Here is a 16,943-nt window from a genome sequence, read left to right on the forward strand (position 1 = left end):
CTTCTTATCAAGTAGACACAAAGAAAAAACTGGATGTAGTTCTCTCTGTTTGTCTCCCTCTTCCTTCTCTCCTGCTTTCCCATTTTCTCTGAGTTGGCTTAAGACAGGAGAAAGGTGAGAGCTGGCTGTAAGTGGGATGACACAGACATGACGTTATTTTTGGCGTATCCTGTTTATGCAGTTATTAACAATTGATCAGGGTCAGCTGCAACCATGAAAGAAAATCTATCTTGTATAAATAAAACCCGCTCCGTCTGACTTTGCTGAGATTTCTCCCTGCAGTCTGAAACTTTCTCTGCTTGATGTCGGATCTCTTTAAAGAGACATTCATTCTTAATGATGCTACCACTGCTCACAAACAGGCTGACGGCCTGCTACAATCTGTCCTGATAAAAAAGTAGAAAGAATGATGTGCCAGTGTGCCTTATTGATTCAGTTTGTGTTTTCTAAGCTGATATTCCTACATTTATTACCTATAATCCAATTTAGTCTTTCAGTTATAAGCTTGGTGATTTTACTTGCAATAGATGTGGTTTAAAAGAAGCATCAGTTTGCATGGAAGCCATCACCATCTGTGTATTTTGGAACAAGAAGTGATTTATATCTGGATTGGAGGGTGGACACACTTTGCAGTGCCACTGTGCATGCATGTCTCAGCCTCAGGAAGTCGACCTGATGTCAATATTACTCCAAATAAAAATAAAAAATGAATGTCATGCTGATTTACAGAAAACTTGACTCTAGAAACTAAGACAAATGATGAGTTGTATTCACATAAACCTTTTAAAATCAGACTTTTATTTTAAAAACTGGTGAAGCTGTCCCCGTTGGATATTAGAAAAACCTCTGCATAGGTTCCCTGTTCCCAAACCAGCATGCTAGATCCATGACTGATGTACAGATTATTCCTCTGCCTCCTTGGCTCCTGCTACCTTACCACCTATGTACATTCTCCGTACCACAAGGGAATTAGAGGAACAACAAAGAAAAGTGACAGTAAATGAACAAAATAAATAAAGTATTTTTACCAAACTTACGTGAGTCCTTCACATGAGAATACAACACTACTGGGTCTGTCTGAATAGTCTTTTTTCCTAAGTGAAAGAAGTGTGAAGGTGTCGGCCCTTATGAGAGTTGAAATCTCCAAATAATAATGAAAGGAGCGTCATTGCTTCCTTTATTGTCTCCTTAGGCATAGGATTCACTGGGCCATCCTTTTCTAGAGAGAGACGATAAAATGACCTGCAAGTCTTTGCATCGACAAGTGACGCACTTCTCGGTTGAGCGTGACAACAATCCATTAACATTCAATCAAACTTCTGCCTAATGAGGATAAATATGAGAGGAGTGATTCTCAGATCTGCTGACTGTCCTGAGGAGCCGCTCTGCCTCTTTACCTATAAAAACCTGAACGTTGTCATGTTATCACCAAGTCCTCCATGTTTATGTGACCTCAATAAACAACATTGCAGGGACACACTGCACTTTTTGTAGTCCATGCTTGGTAGATTGTAGTTTTCACACTGCAGATTTACATGACATCAGTAACGTCTGTCAAATGCCGTTTTCTATTGGGGTTAAGGAACAGTTGTTTGGAAAAGACACGAGGTAATGCTACTTAATAAGAAAGCAGCCTCAGGTGTGCTCCATCACCTGTTGATACCAGTCGGGGCAGCAGCACCTGGAGAGAAGTCTCATATCAGGTGTTTATTATTGGTCGTGTAAAGATAAGAGACTCATACAGGCCTCTCCGTTGTCACGTGAAGTTAGATTTCTTTTACCTAAATCATATTCTCTCTCAGGGAGAAACTCTGTCCCAAGTGTTCCTCTCATTTGTACTCTCATTACTCGACTCTTCAGACAGAGGACGCCGTGAAACATCTGTGGTATTAACCTTGTCCTTTACAGCCTGATGTAAGTGCTGTGAATTGATCTTGCAGGTTTAATGTATTTCTCTCGTGGCTGCTGGAAGGAACAAGCTGCCAAAGAGCTGCTCTGAGGTACTTACTCCTCTCTCTACTCATATTTTGGAAAGACAGATTTTTAATGATTAAAAAAACGAGGCATTGTTCCAAAGTGAGGTTATCTGTCTGCCTTTTTGCTGATGTTCCCCTTTTATGGCATTTATTGCAAACCCAGTGCTTTGTGCTGCAGCAGACAGGTTTCACATTTCAGCTGCGGAGCTTCAGCCGTGTGATGCTGATAAAAACAGAGCCGGTTGAAAGTAGCTTATCCTCACTTAGCTTAGCTCAGCTCAGATTCATACTGCGGCTGCATCACTGTAGCCTGAGCTGCTAGCTGCTGCAGACACTGTTTGCTTCCTTAAACTCCTCTGGACTGTACCATCTCGGCTGAGCAGGGGTCCTCTTGTGTTTCAGGATGTCCTCGCTGGGAGATTGTTTGTCTCCCATCTGCTGCATCGCACCCATCCTCACCCCCCCTCTCCTCCGACTGGCTCCTCATGATCCAAAAGCTCACAGTCTCTCTGGGCGTGCGGCCACACACAACGCATCCTCCTAATACCCTGCGCCGCCTCAGATTTCACTCCCCCCTCCGCTCATAGTACAATCTCATCATTTCCAGCTTGTGAGGGAGCGGAAGAGAGGGAAGAGAGGGAGAGTGAGAGAGAGAGAGAGGGTGGGAGGGAGGGAGGGAGATGTTTTGAGCTGGTTTGCAGGGAGAGATTGGCCTGAATGCGTTCTGTCTGCTCCTCAGAGGCATCCAGGTGAGCTGATTCCTCCTGGAAGGTAAGAGGGAGACTGAGATTGGTGCTTATTTTGCCCTGCATCCCTTGTCATTACCTCCCTGCTGCCTTCATCCCTGGTTACGGATTCATTGCTACTGTCTATGTGTGTATTCGCGCGCGCGTGAGTGTTTCAGCATGAATAGTATTCCCCAGACATCCACACACACTTAATACTGTAAGAGGCGATGTGCAGATGTGCAGGCATGTTGGCATGTGTGCATCTACAGAGCAGATATGATTGTCGATACGTGCATGCATGCTGTGGGTACCAGGGTGTGTGTTGTGGTTCGTGTTTTTGGGGATGTCAGGGGCTGATGATGAGCTCTCACGCTAGCATGACCGCTTGAAAGTGGACGGCCCACCTGGTTCTCTCTGAGTCTCAGAGCTGAGGATGTGACGAGAGACTCTGGGGAAAAGGAGGAAGTAGGGGAAAAAAGGGATGCAAGTTTGTGTGTGTGGGTGTGTGTGTTAGAGTGTGTGTGTTTTTCTTTTCAGCTTTATCTGCAGTTTTTGGAACAAAGTGTCAGTGTAGCCTTGTGTCTGAAACAACGTCAGCACAGACAGAAGACTCCCGCCTCTCCTTCCTCCACCACCATCCGTCCCCCCTCCGTGCTAATAAGTAGCATTTCCGTTGTGGTGGAGGAATGGGTGCTGATGTTTACGGCTCTAATGGACGGGATGCTCTGCTGCACCATTTTTCTGCTCACTCAACAACATGTCGTCCCACTTCAGGGGAAATTTAAACAAGCTTGTCTTTTTCCCCAGCCCAGAGGGAAGGATTGTGGGCACTGTGGGGTGGACGAGGAGGAGAGACGGGGACAGGCCATTTACCATCTGTGGCAATGTCTCTAAGACATGCAGAGAGGCTTCTGCAGGGCCATATGCAGCTCCTTGTAAAGACAGCAGGCCAGACTTGTTAGTGAACAAAGAGAATAAGGAAGGGAAAAGGAGGAGTTGAGTATCATGGTGTCATGTGTTTGAGAGAGGATAAGTGCTGTCAAGACCGAGAGAGCTGTGTCTCCTTAACTGAGAAGCAACAACAGTATCTTTCTGTAAAACTGAAGTGAATGCTGAAACGAGTTATAAATAATCAAAGCTTGTGTGTCTCTTTGTCTGAAACTTTTATCTCATTTTACATGACATTAAGAGTGTGTTATCTCGTCTTCAGATTGCTATCACATCAGTCGCCGGGCTGCACCCTCCAATACTTTCCTCTTCTGTCATCGTGTCTTGGCAACGCTCAGGTTGACTTTGGTCAAAATGTCATTTCAAGCAATTTCTAGTCTCAATGGTTCAGCTTTGAACTAGCTGTGTGTGTCCGACCACATTTAAGAACAAGTGTTACAAACTTATTCTGAGTGGCATCCCTGGAGGCTGTGTCATAAACGCTGCCATCAGCCTCCCGTCTTGACGGCGTCCCCGTCTCCAGATCCATCCAGGATCTGTCAAGAAATCTATGTTTTGCACAATCTCTGCAACTGTCCTGTTAGGGCTCCGAACAGCCGACCATGTTTGTTCAAAACAGGCGTAATTGTTGGATGGTGTGTTTTGGAAAGTTTCTTTATGCTAATGGAAAGGGAGACTCTCACCTAATGAGTCTCTACGGACATCTGTAGAGCTCACAAGCCATCCGTCTTTCTTGATCAATATCTCATAAAGTATTCCCTCAAATTGCTCTCTGAATACTTTTATGGAAAAATTGGCCAACGAGTTGAAGTATCTTGTTGTTTTCACACTAAGAACATCTTGTTTTATCCCTTGATTATGGGCTTCAGGAGGAGTTTTGTCAGGCTCAAGTTTGAGACGTTTGACCTTGTTCACTTAATGAATTTGATGGCTCAGTCAGCTTGGAGCTAAGAACCATTTCTTGCATTCACAAAAGAAGAAACAGACACTGCATTTAGATGCTGTGCAGTGTTTTCAAAGACCTCCCTTTGAAGGAAATACTACTTTCCAACAGTCTTGGTAATATAAGATATTGAACTGGTCTCAGCAGCGCTGTGCTCAAAAACAATACTAAGCCTTAAAAAGGTGCTCCCCAATGCAGTGTGAGCTCCAAGGTGTGTTTTGATAGCTGTGTGCAGAGGTTACAGCAGAAAAACTTGAGCCTGAACTGAATCCGAGTTCAGAGTTCAGACCTGCAGGCCTGTGACACCGGACAAAGCGGTTTCATTCAGACACATTCCCCTGAGACAGAGTCAGTGGTTCACCCTGTGATTCATATCAAGTGCCCACACAATGAAGGTGTTTGCTTGAGTGGCTCTTGTCCCGGTGACTCAGCGGTCAATGACCAATTAGCCCTGAAATCTACATCCAGTAAAGGCTGTATTGTTGAGCTGATTTCATGTGAACACTTGAATAAAGTCCTGTTGAGAGATCCTATTGATTTTTTCTGTTTACTGTAAGCTCTGCACATCAATACAGCCATTAGGGATGAGTTATGACTTTCAATATTAAAAATAAACATTGAAAAATCAAACAGTTTATGTGATTATCTCATCTTAGAAATGTATTGTTTCACTATTTTTTATCAGGGCCTGGCTGTCATGCTGTGAAACCAGCTCTCAGTGACTGCAGCCCTTCTGAAGGCTGTTTGCTGACTGCTATTTTATAACCAACAAAGAAGAGGGCGTCAATGCAAGGTGCAGAGAAAACAGGTGTTTTTGCTTGAAACGCAATCAACCCGAAGTGATCAGCACTCATTTTTATTGTCAGACTTAAAGGTGGACCTTAAAAGTGTCATAAATCCTCAGGTTGGCTCTTCTCTTCAGTATCAAAAGATAGCCAGGGACACTTTTTCTTTGTGAAAAAGTGAAACGTTGCAAATTTTAATGAGGTGTACATTGAAATGCTCCACTCCTGGCTCAGGTTTCACTGCTTTATATATCAGTGTTTTGAAGATGAGCGAGGTTGGAGGCTGCCAGGGCTTGGGAGAAGAGAAGTCATCAGGGTGGAGGATGAGGGAAGGAGCTGGCTACATCACAGCCATTCTCCTGAGTGACTGTGTGCTCTCCTGCATCCATAAGTGCTGGGAAGCTGGCCAATTTAGTCATTTATATGTCGGTCCTTTCTATTCTCAAGAATCCCAATCAAAGGCGATGGCCGGCTGTACTAATCAGGATGTAGAAGGCCTGGCTGAGTCACTAACTGGCCGGAACATTTCCTCCTCCGAGAAGTCTGCTGGACTCCACAATCCTCCTTCACTCAGGGGGAAGAGGCTGGCTGCCTGCACAGGTCACTGTGTTAAACTGCGAGGCCTCCTTCGCGAAGATATATCAGCGTACAACAATGTGTTGAGGTTTTGTTAATAAGAAGGCATTCAAAGGTTGAAAATGGAGATAAAGTGTGCCAAGATTGTGCTCAAGACATCGCCTGTCGTCTAACGATGGTGCAGTTTGTTCCAGTTTGATAGAAACTTTTTGAAACCATTAAAACATGGACGCAGTCTCAATGATGTCACCCACTGGTGTCTGAGGATACTTTTTCGAGCCAAATAATGGCGGTCACCATGTAGGAAATAGACTCTGCCTTACTCTTTGACAATAAGACACAGGCAAAGAGGTGGATCTAGCCTCCTGGCACACCACTACAACATGCAGCCTGCCAGTCAAGTTAGTTATGCCCCTAATTATGCAAATGTATACATAACTCTTAGCTTTAATATTATCATAACCAGAATGTAAACTTTATCGATCTTGCTGTAAAAGTGACATTTTAACATCGGACCAAATGGAGATTTCTTCTTTTTGGAGAGGGCCTCCTGTTGACGCTGGAGGAGCTGCAACTTTCTGTACTTTTATCAACTTCATTTTCTAACAGCAGAGGTTGCCACTCACTGTTGGTGTGTACAATTCATGAAAGTTGCTAATTTGCCAAAGCTGGTCCATAAATTTGACTGTCTAAGCTTTTGAAATGACTTGAATTTGTATTTAAATGGGACGGCAGCGTATTGCATTCACATCTTGGACTGTATAAATAATGGATGTAGTATCCGTGACGTCAATGCTGAACTCAACCAACGTAGAGTGAGTTAAAGAGGCAGGGTTGGAGCTTAACTCGTAATCTTATATCTCCTGAACCGTAACGTTAGAAAAAATTCACCCCCCGTACAGGTGTGCCGATAGAGGAATAGCTACGTAGACCCAAGCCGTTTTTTGAACCAGGCGGTAAACATGTTTATTAATGCTGTGTGTTTGTGGTTTCTGGTATTTCTGCAGCCAGCCTCAATTGGATGCTCCACGAAATGCAGTTTATAACACTTCTGCATGGGCTTCATATTTTGAGACTGGAGGTTGCCGCTTGATTCACACAAGACAAGAAAATCTGCTCTGTTTTTCCCAACAGCATCTCAAGGATACACAAGGTAGTAGCCCACACATACCCTGGTTGTTCAGTTTAATCCAGTTTTATTTACTTTGGGTTTAAGACATTGGGAGATACTCATGTCTGTAAGTAACATAGAGGGTATTGTCAACTTTGCAGCTTAGGACTTTACACTTGTTTAGACGTGAGGCCCATTCTGATCTGCTGCACGTTGCATAATTTCTCCAGGATCAGCTGAGCAAATATGGCTTAATGGATATAAGACAATGCATCTGAAATGCATTCAAGCTGGCTACGTGGTGACTCAAGAAACAATCAGACAGTTGCTGAAAATACTGGATCCACAGAGTGCAACTGAAGTGCCGCTTATCTCTTTAATTCATAAAAATAAAGCAGATTTTTTTGCTCATGTGATTGCAATACGCTTACGAAAAAAAGCATGGAATCATACAAAAGTCAGCCCAGGATATTTTACATAAAGAGCTGCACAACATGAGGAAACATTCAGCAACATTTTACAACAGCGACAGAGAAAACCTTATTTCTAACAGGTGGAAACATCGAGAGCCATCTGATGCAACACAAATAGCAATAACAAGATAATACAGAGCGGTGGCTTCAATGCCAATTATTAAAGTGGTGTTATGTAAAACATGAGCAATGATATAGTCATGATAATATAAATAAGACTGATAATAATAGTTGTAGCAGTTGGAGTCAGGCAGAAGGCGGTCTGCAGGGGAACATCCGAGACAATGGAGCTCAAAACCTCCTGAATGATTTTAAGTTGGTGTATCCATGAATGCTTGCAGACGGAGAGAGAGGGATTTACGCACATCCTGTTTTTCTGCAGGATGAATTCAGCTCTGTAATGAAGAAACACTATCTGGGGCATCTGCTTGCTTTTGGGATCTTTTATTCCACCGCATATGTTAATTAAAACTCTCATCCATAATATCTCAAGGCTTGTGCTCAAAATGATAAATAGCCACAGTGACGGAGAAACAAAAATACATTTCCATATTTTACTCTGCTCCGCCACTTAATGAAAGTGACTTGCAGTGAGAAGTCACATTGGCTTTGACAGGAAGCCAACAGAACTCAAGGATACGAGATATGAAATTTGAACTCTGCCAAGAAGGAATAACAATAATTCATCACCAAATTTCTAAAGTATTTCTCCTAAAGTGAATTAAAATTCAAAGATGAATAAATCAAATTCATGGGCATCTCAACCCCAAAGTGACGGAACAAAGTTGTGCGAACTCGACCATGTCTGAGGAGAAAAGTGATCCCCGTTCTTTCAGCCGCCGTGGATTGAAACATCATATTCCACCCAAGCTTTGAGACAGTCCTCCCTCGTAGACATTCTTCTTTTACATGAGTGTAAGTGACAAGAGTGGGCGTGTGAATTATGAGAAAGAGCTCGAGGGGAAGCTCAGAGAAAAGTGATAAGTGACAACAACAATTCATCGCAGCCAGCCAATCGGGAAGGTGTGAGAGGAGCCGTTTCTGACGCTGTTGAAGCAACAAGAATTAGATTTAAAGCACATTCGCTCCTTATTGATCAGCGGACCATTACAGTGTGCAAGGCGAGGCCTGCCAGCTTAGCTCTGTAGTGCTTACAGTGGGGGAAAGCGGTTGTTGAGGGATCCATCACTAAGCTGCTTTTTCTTAAGAAGCACTGTTTGCTGCTGTTCGTGCACTTAACACTGTTTTCTTCCCTCGTCTGCTCGATAGTCAAACCCAAAACCTGAATCTGAGACAGCTTTTTCAGACATAACTGTGCATGCATGTGGATAAGAAGCCAAGGGAAACTATCTGTTATAAAGAAACATGCATTAACACACGGTCACATTTAAATAGATGTTTTTTTCCTTGCCCTAAACCCAAACCACCTCTTACATCTCTTCTACACATTTGATTTGTCTGCTCCACACTGCCCGTACAGGGTAGGCATCCACCTTTCACAAAAGTGAAGCCAAAACCTCTCAGTTGCCTCCACGAGAGGGGCTGTTAGGTGAGTGAGCACTTGATTTGACATGCAGATGAGTTTCATTCAAGTGAAGCAACATCAAGATCGCCATCAGTAATGTTCATTGAATCGTTGGGCGTCTGAAATTATTGATGTTACTATTATTCAATTAAGTCTGCAGTTCTAATCAGAAGTCGATCCAAGCTCGACTTGCTGGTCTTGTTGCAGACAGATCTGACATTGCAGTAAATCACACTCTCTACAAATCTGCTCAATGATGTCGTCATACAGCATCTGTCTATTACAATTAAGTCACAATAGAACATGTTATTTCATATACAGCTGTAGTTAGCTGAATTAGAGACGATGAATGACCTGCTAGATTAAATTAAACTCAGTAGAGACGGATTGCTCTGTGATGGTCAGTAGTTTTTATCTAAGAGATTCTGGGTTCCAGTAAATGGGTCAACAACCTGGGCACGAGTTGGCTGAAGCGGTAAAATTAACATTTTATCCGATCCACATACACTTGGAGAAATTAACCAAGCCCTGCAACTCAGACGGACAAATTCCACCAGATCCACAGCACTGGATCTGATAGGTTTCTATTCTAGTCAATTTGTTAACTCTCACTTGATCCGCTCTGTTGCGTTCCGGCTGCGTCTCTGATCCGGCAGGTCGGAGTCCTCCAGATCAGATACACAAGACTTCTATTTTCGCCGGATACCGGAGCACGACGCATCAATCTCAACAGAGCAGGTGGGGCGGGACAAGAAGTCAGGCACCAAAACAAAATGAAAACATCCGGTTAATTTTCAGAATAAAACACTCTGTGTTATCACCAGATCGTATTTCACTTAACTACAACACCAAACCATCATGATGAGCGGAGCCAGGCCTGGAGTCAACAGGTCAGAGGTTTTCAGAGGACCATAAAGACAACATGGATGAGGAGAGGAAGAGGAGAATCCTTAATTCAATGATCAACGCGGGAAAACCTCGGTCACATGACCCCAGCTGTCCGTCGGTCCTGCTCTGTGGAGACGGATCTGGTGGAAGTCCAATGAGAGCAATGTTTAGTTTGTTTTTTCAGGGAATTGTGTGTATTATATGTGTACACAGATGATCTTGTCGGTCTTCAACAAGCGATGAGAGGAAACCTTTCTTGTATTTTGGTCTGAAAGCGCCTGAAGGAAGTTTTTTCTGCTCACTTAACAAACGTTATCCTGATTTTGAACTTTCTGTAGAACAGTCTGAGCCCGTCTGTGTCAGGATGGACCTGATACGACTGCCACTGAAATGTCCCCATTATGACATGTCAGCGTAGTCCTCAATCAGATCCTGTGAAGCTGTGAGTCATTATTGTATTAGACCATCATTCTTCTACAGTCCCTACATCTCTAGCTCAGCTCTCTGTCAGTGACCAAAGACTTCACACCAAATCTGCTGTATTTGAGGAGGATCCAGCTATATTTAGCACCGACACACACGCACACACACACACACACACACACATCTGCCATTCAAGAAACAAAGGCTTGAGCTCCAGACAGCGAGGACGGGAGGAGGATGAGGTGTTTTTTTCCAGTATCTCCTCTGGTGTATCGTCTCACTGTCGTCTTGAGCCCAGAATGATGAGGCCAGGCAAGCTGATAGCTCTGCTTTGTCTCAGCAAAATGGAAATGCGTTCACACAGAGCGTGAGCCCCGACTGTGGTCAAGTTAACACAGCTGATAGCTGCGAGTTAGCAGAGCACATAAGTAGGTTTTATGGCTGATCTGTTTTTTACGGCCTGTGTGGTTCTTGTCATACTTCAAACTAATGTCATCAGTAACTACTCCTCTGGAGATATTGCATTAGCCTGGGCCGGCCCACCGTGTTACTGCCTACCTTTGCCATTACTGTATGGCATCTCTGAGATAAGATAAATCTGCAGAGATCCCCGCGGGGTCACTGCAGCAGCACAGAATAAATTATAGATAGGGAAACAATGCAGTTTATCAGCGTTTGTTTATGTGTGTGCATGTGTGTTTGTATATCAGGCTGCTGGTGGTGACGGTGGAGGGGGGTGAAAGTGATTAAAGAGGCTGTCCTTCAACCAGAATCGATGTGCTGTAATTGCATCCGCGGCAGGGTTTTCCTGTCGTGGTGGGGCTCCTAATCCTGGTGACACCGGAAAGCCAGATGTCGCAGGGCTCCACATGCTGCCATAAACTGAGAGTTAACATTCCTGTTATTATTGAACAGGACTGCACTTCAACTGGGGGCCATGCAGTCATGTCATATTTTGGATGTATTGTATGCATGACTCATGCAAAACTAAAACCATTCATACACCAATCAATCAGAGCCTTCTGCAGACCCTTTCCTACGCCTCGGTTTTCTCATGATGATGTGTTTGTTGAACATTTTTCATCAAACTTTGGCAAGGAAGGCTGTATTCTCCACTTGATATCAGCATACAATAAATTACTGTGAATATACTCAGGAAATAAGGGTTGCCATTGATTTACTGTAAATATGCAGCCAGAAGTTTAACAGTTTAAAGAGACCAGATGACATAGCTGTTCCTCCTCTCCGTTGGTCTGCTGCACACACAGATGTAACTTCAGGTCCTAATGAGACGCCAAAAGGACTGAACAAAACATCAGTACTTGCACATTTTAACCGTCTGTCTGTGCCGTGGTTGTGCACAGATGAGAGCAGCTGAATATAGACAAAACTGAGCTTCTTTCTGCACTTTTGTGTCGACATATGGACGCATAATCACCTTGCAACAATCAGAGAATAACGCTGCCCTTTCCTTTCATACCCTGAACTTGCTGTCTATGATACTCAGCCACTGCTGCCCTCTCTCTCTTACAAGCTGAGCAGTGACATCTTCTGGAGCGTAGGTTGTTGTGATTACAGGACATTTTTAATCCCGTTACTGTATCAATGTTAGGGGCAGGAACAGTTTTATCCTCAATCACTCCTGTGTTTACCTGACCCATGCATTGCCCCAGACGAATAATTCAATCAGCGCTCAACAGTTTCCAAACTCCATTATGAATCACAACAATAAACTGAAGGACGGCCTCTGTAAATGACTCCAGAGAGGAGCCTTCAGCTTTGTGTTTTTGAAGCGTCGGTCAATGAGAAAGCTGCTGTTGAACGAAGACAGTGAGAACAGTCTGAATAGTTCATTAAGGCAGAGAATAGGTTGGGCATCTCCCTTCAGAGAGCATGCAAACAGTCTATTGTAACCCGCACACGTGTGGTCTCATAACTACAGACAAGAGCAACAATGAGCTAACAGGGGGATCATATTCTGAACACAATACACCGCACAGAGGCGGTAACTGAAGATGCACAACACAAGACACAACCCAGACGTTACTGTCATTCACTAAAAACACCTCAATGAAAGATCTCAATTCAGACTGGATTCAAGAAGAGGTTTATGGTTTCAATCTGAGATGGAGTTTATTTATTACTATGACCATGAAGGATACTTGGGAACTGTTGAGGAACTTAGGAAACCTGACACAATGAGGGGGTAAAGCTAGGCGATTTACTGTGGACATGTGACCTGCATGTGATGTCTCCTGATGGAAAAGTGATCAGGCAGTTTACATGAGGACAGACAACAATACTAGTGTATAAGTTAGGTTGAGTCAGCATTTTTAACATCCTGACTGCCATCAACAGGCTTCAAAAGCTCATTTCAGAGACCAGTGCATGACATCAAAGAGACTAGGTCAAAATTGACTTCTTATACTGACAGCAATATGTAAATCAACTGAATAAAGTCAGGTCTCTGTCACAAGTAGTGATATCATTCAAACCTTCCTGTCCTCCTACCTTCTAACCTCACCTGCATTTATTGTACCTGTACTAACACCACAAACCCCCTGAAAAATAACCCCTCTGTGATCTTCTCACCAATGCTCTCTTGTGGATTGAGACTGCAGAGCTCTTTACAAATCTGTCTCACTTTAGCTGGATTCCTGAGTCCTGCTTACCTAATGTTTCCAGGCTGTGGTAAGACATTTAATAAATACAGTCGGCATCCCAGAAAACGTCACATCCGGAGGGGAAACAAACCACTAGCCACAATGCAAAAGAGCTGCAGCATGTCATTCTGCACGAGAATAAACCAATAATCAGAATATAAAGTTTTATTTTATCACCAAAGCCCAGAGCCAAGCAGGAGAACACTGTGGCTGCAAGACAACCGGAGGGATGTTGGGTTTGGTCGTCTGTGGGATCAAAAATCCAACATTTCTATCTGTAGTTGGCACGTTAACGTTATATTAACCTTATCCAACAGTGTATGATTTTTTCAGGGGTACCATAATGTTGGATTAATAGTTAGAAGTTAAATGAACTACTATACCACGCTTTCTGAGGCTGATCTGTGTGTGAATCCCTGCATGATCCAGCCATCTTCGATAATAAGAATTGTTCAATCAAAAACATTCAAAACCAATCTGTGTTCGCAGTGTTAAAAGCTGGGAGAAAGGATTGTTTTTCCCCTCGCAGAGACCTGCCCCTAACTATGACGCGACACTGACTGTATCTATACCCCTGTGCAGAACTTGGAAGCCTGTCACTCCACATAGACTTCCGTCTTTCGTTTTTTTTCCACTGCCTGGTCCCACCTTCATGTGCTGTACTCAAACAGCCGATAGGTTGAAGTCCAGATATAAAGGAGGCATCTGTTTGTGTCCTCTATATCACCAGTTGTCCAACATTAGTTGTGTCCCAGTTTAGGGAAGGATCCAGCCTTTGTGGTTAACTAGACTTCACAGGCTGAACTGGAATGAGACTGTCTGGTTTTCTGTTTGCATCATCAGCTGTTCCTGCCCCTTAAAGTGCCATCTCTTGAGTAACTTAACCCTAACTTACATTCAGCGCATTTAAACATTTGTCCAGATCGCTATAACATTGAGTCAGCAATTACTCTACTAACACTCTTATTAAACACTTCATTAAATGGTCGTTGAGAGTCACCAACTGGTTGAACTGACCGGCAAAGAATCACAGGATGTGTTGGGCCCAGCCTTCGACGCGCTGCTGTGACGCATTCGTGTCTTCTAATGCGCCCCTGAATTGGGACACACTTGGGACCCTTACCAGCCAACCACAGCTCTGAATAAGGATCCAATCACAGCACAGTTGGCAGCATTAGCCGGTACTCCATTCAGATAAAAAACAACGCCAGCCTCCCTGTCCCCTGTTCTTTGGTGACCTTTTTCTCCATCTGTCATGTCTCTTTATCCTCGGCTGATTCTCTGATGTGGAGTGGTTGGAACATAAGCCATGTTGAACACATCGTTCCCAGGCTCTCTCATCAACAATTGATGCCTGGTAGTATGATAGGTCCTAAATGCTGGTGTGTGTTTTTGTTAGTTCATGTGCTGTTCCAGATGTCAAACACTGTCACTGAGGACGAGCTGGATCTTCACCAGATTCATGTTTGAGACAGCTTGACGGCTCGTTTGCCAAACTCCCCTTTTCTTTTTGTGTCCTGCATATCTCTCCCTCGCCTGATTTATGTGCTCATTTGTCTCCTCTGTTCCTTTGTCAGTGGGCATACTCTGATTTTGTGTCTTAAAACAAATGAGAACTGCTGAAAAATCTCAAAAGTTTGCAAAAATGACAGGATGAACTTTTGTTTTCCCCTCATGATCTTTATATCAACAGCAAAATGACAAACTATTGATAGGATTAAGTTTGGTGAATGATTATTATTTGATTTTCTCGTGCCTTAGAACTAAAAACTAATGTTGAATCAGTAAACCTGCACCCAGCTGTGGCCTGCTCGCCGTAAGCTGATGACATTTAGTTTCATCAGCTTTAATGACAACTCTTGCTGATGGATTTACTCAGCTGTAGCTAATTGATGTTTACCCTGTGAGATGGCAAAACAACAAAAAAGAAACTGGCTTCCTGACATTAGAGCATCCTGTTGTTTATTATTCTACAGATTGTTTCATTGAAGGAAACACGGCTCTGTAAGATTAGGACGTGCTGCTGCTTCTGCACTCTAAATCAAAGATTCAACGTGAACAGTTTACACAAACAATTCAAGTATTTAGTCATCATATCATTATTACCTTACACTTACACATTATTAACAAAGACCCAACATCAAGACAGGATCAGATCCAGTCACTTCTTACAGACAGGACTCAGTCAGATCTCATCTTAATCCACCATGAGCAGAGCACTTTGCAGCATTTAGCAAGGTACAGTGGCAAGGACAAACTTCCTTTAACAGGCAGAAACCTCCAGCAGGACCAGACTCATGATAGACACACATCTGCTGAGACCGAGTTGGAGAGAGGGATAGAGGGAGATAAAGAGAGAGAGATGATAGTGGTGACAAGGATAGTAGTAGTTGTAGCAGCTGGAGACAAGGGAGCTCAGGAACTCCAGAAAGGTCTATGGTTAGTAACTTTAGCGGGACAGGAAGAGTTAAAGTAAGAGACAGGTAGACAGAGGAGAGAGAGGGAAAGACAGGATCCCAGTGTGTCAGTCTAAGCCTAAAGCAGCATAACTAAGAGCTGGTCCAAGCCTGAGCCAGCTCTAACTATAAGCTTGATCATAGAGGAAAGTTTGAAGCCTACTCTTAAAGTAGAGAGGGTGTCTGCCTCACGGACCCTGACTAGTAGATGATCCAAAGGAGAGGTGCCTGATAACTGAAGGCTTGACCTACCGGGATGAGGTGTTAACCCACCACATTATCCTGGTATCTAATCAAGGGATCATCCAGGTGTCCAAGAACCAGGATGAGATGAGCTGCTAGATACAAAACCCTGTTCTTTAAAAACCCAAACATATCAGGACACTAGCATGCACGTAAACCCACCATGTGAGAACCTTAACATGCTTACAATGATTGCACAAGCGTGGATAACGGCTTGACCTGCATTTATAAACTATGCTAGAGTAAGTTACCAGATCATTGTGACATGGAGACAACTCATTCAGGTTTTTGGCCATGTAAAACATGCAGCACAGAGACAATCAGAGACCTAGGTGTCATGATCATGTAGGCAGGAATAAAAGTAAGGTACATTTATAGTAAGTGGGTGATTATGCTGATTAGAATCTCAGCAGGGTGAGACAAGACCCTGACCCGAAGCATGTGCTTGGCTCACTAGACATCATCATCATCATCAAACATGAGCATCACTGGTCACACAACCGTTAGGCAAACTCAAGAGGAAAGATGGAAACATAAACTGCACAATCAATATTTTTATTTAATTGAAGAAGTTTCCACATTAGCATCAGCGAGGAGGAGAGCGATGTTGTAGGAAACGCTTTGCTCTGGGCACTGAAACCGGTCCTACGTTAAAGACAACCACAGCGCTGAAACACGACTCCTCCTTGTGTATCAGAGTAATTAGAAGTTCTTCCTGCAGGGGAGCCCGGGCCTAAATATTTAATCTGCAGGGAGCTGTGGCAAAACATGTCATGCCGCCTGCGTCTTTTGTGTCCGGTACACACAGTCCACGGCAGAGCAGCAGCTGGTAAGAAGCTTTGTGTTGGAAAATAGATGAGGAGCGTGGAGGGCTGCGTGTGTGCCGGACAGGCTCGTTGGAGACAATCTGGAGCGTGTCTGCACAATATAGGGAACAGTAGATGTGTGTCAGAGATAAGGTGGAATTGTGTGAATGTTCAGTATGGGAGCAGAAACAGCAGCCGGCGGTGCGTGAGTGTAAGTGTGTGTGTGTGTGTGTGTGTGACAGAGGCTGGAGCTCTTTTTGATCAGAGAAAAGAGAGATGGAGATAAAAAGGCTCTCATCTGAGCAGAGAGGTAGCAGCAAGGCTCTGCAGGGAGGGAAGAGACCCAGGCTGACAGAGAGATGAAAAACAGGCAGGATCTGCGAGGCGGGGGCACAGGCA

The 16,943-nt window shown here is 43.8% G+C and overlaps 1 protein-coding gene across 2 annotated transcripts in view; it reads left to right on the plus strand.

Annotated features, from left to right (window-relative positions):
• Nucleotides 1–16,943, plus strand: part of cdk14 (cyclin-dependent kinase 14) — a 194,665-nt gene that overhangs the window by 46,179 nt on the left and 131,543 nt on the right. The gene's annotated exons all lie outside the window — the stretch shown is intronic.

The sequence above is a fragment of the Notolabrus celidotus genome, chromosome 12 (genome assembly GCF_009762535.1).
Source record: "Notolabrus celidotus isolate fNotCel1 chromosome 12, fNotCel1.pri, whole genome shotgun sequence".
Classification (NCBI taxonomy): domain Eukaryota; kingdom Metazoa; phylum Chordata; class Actinopteri; order Labriformes; family Labridae; genus Notolabrus; species Notolabrus celidotus.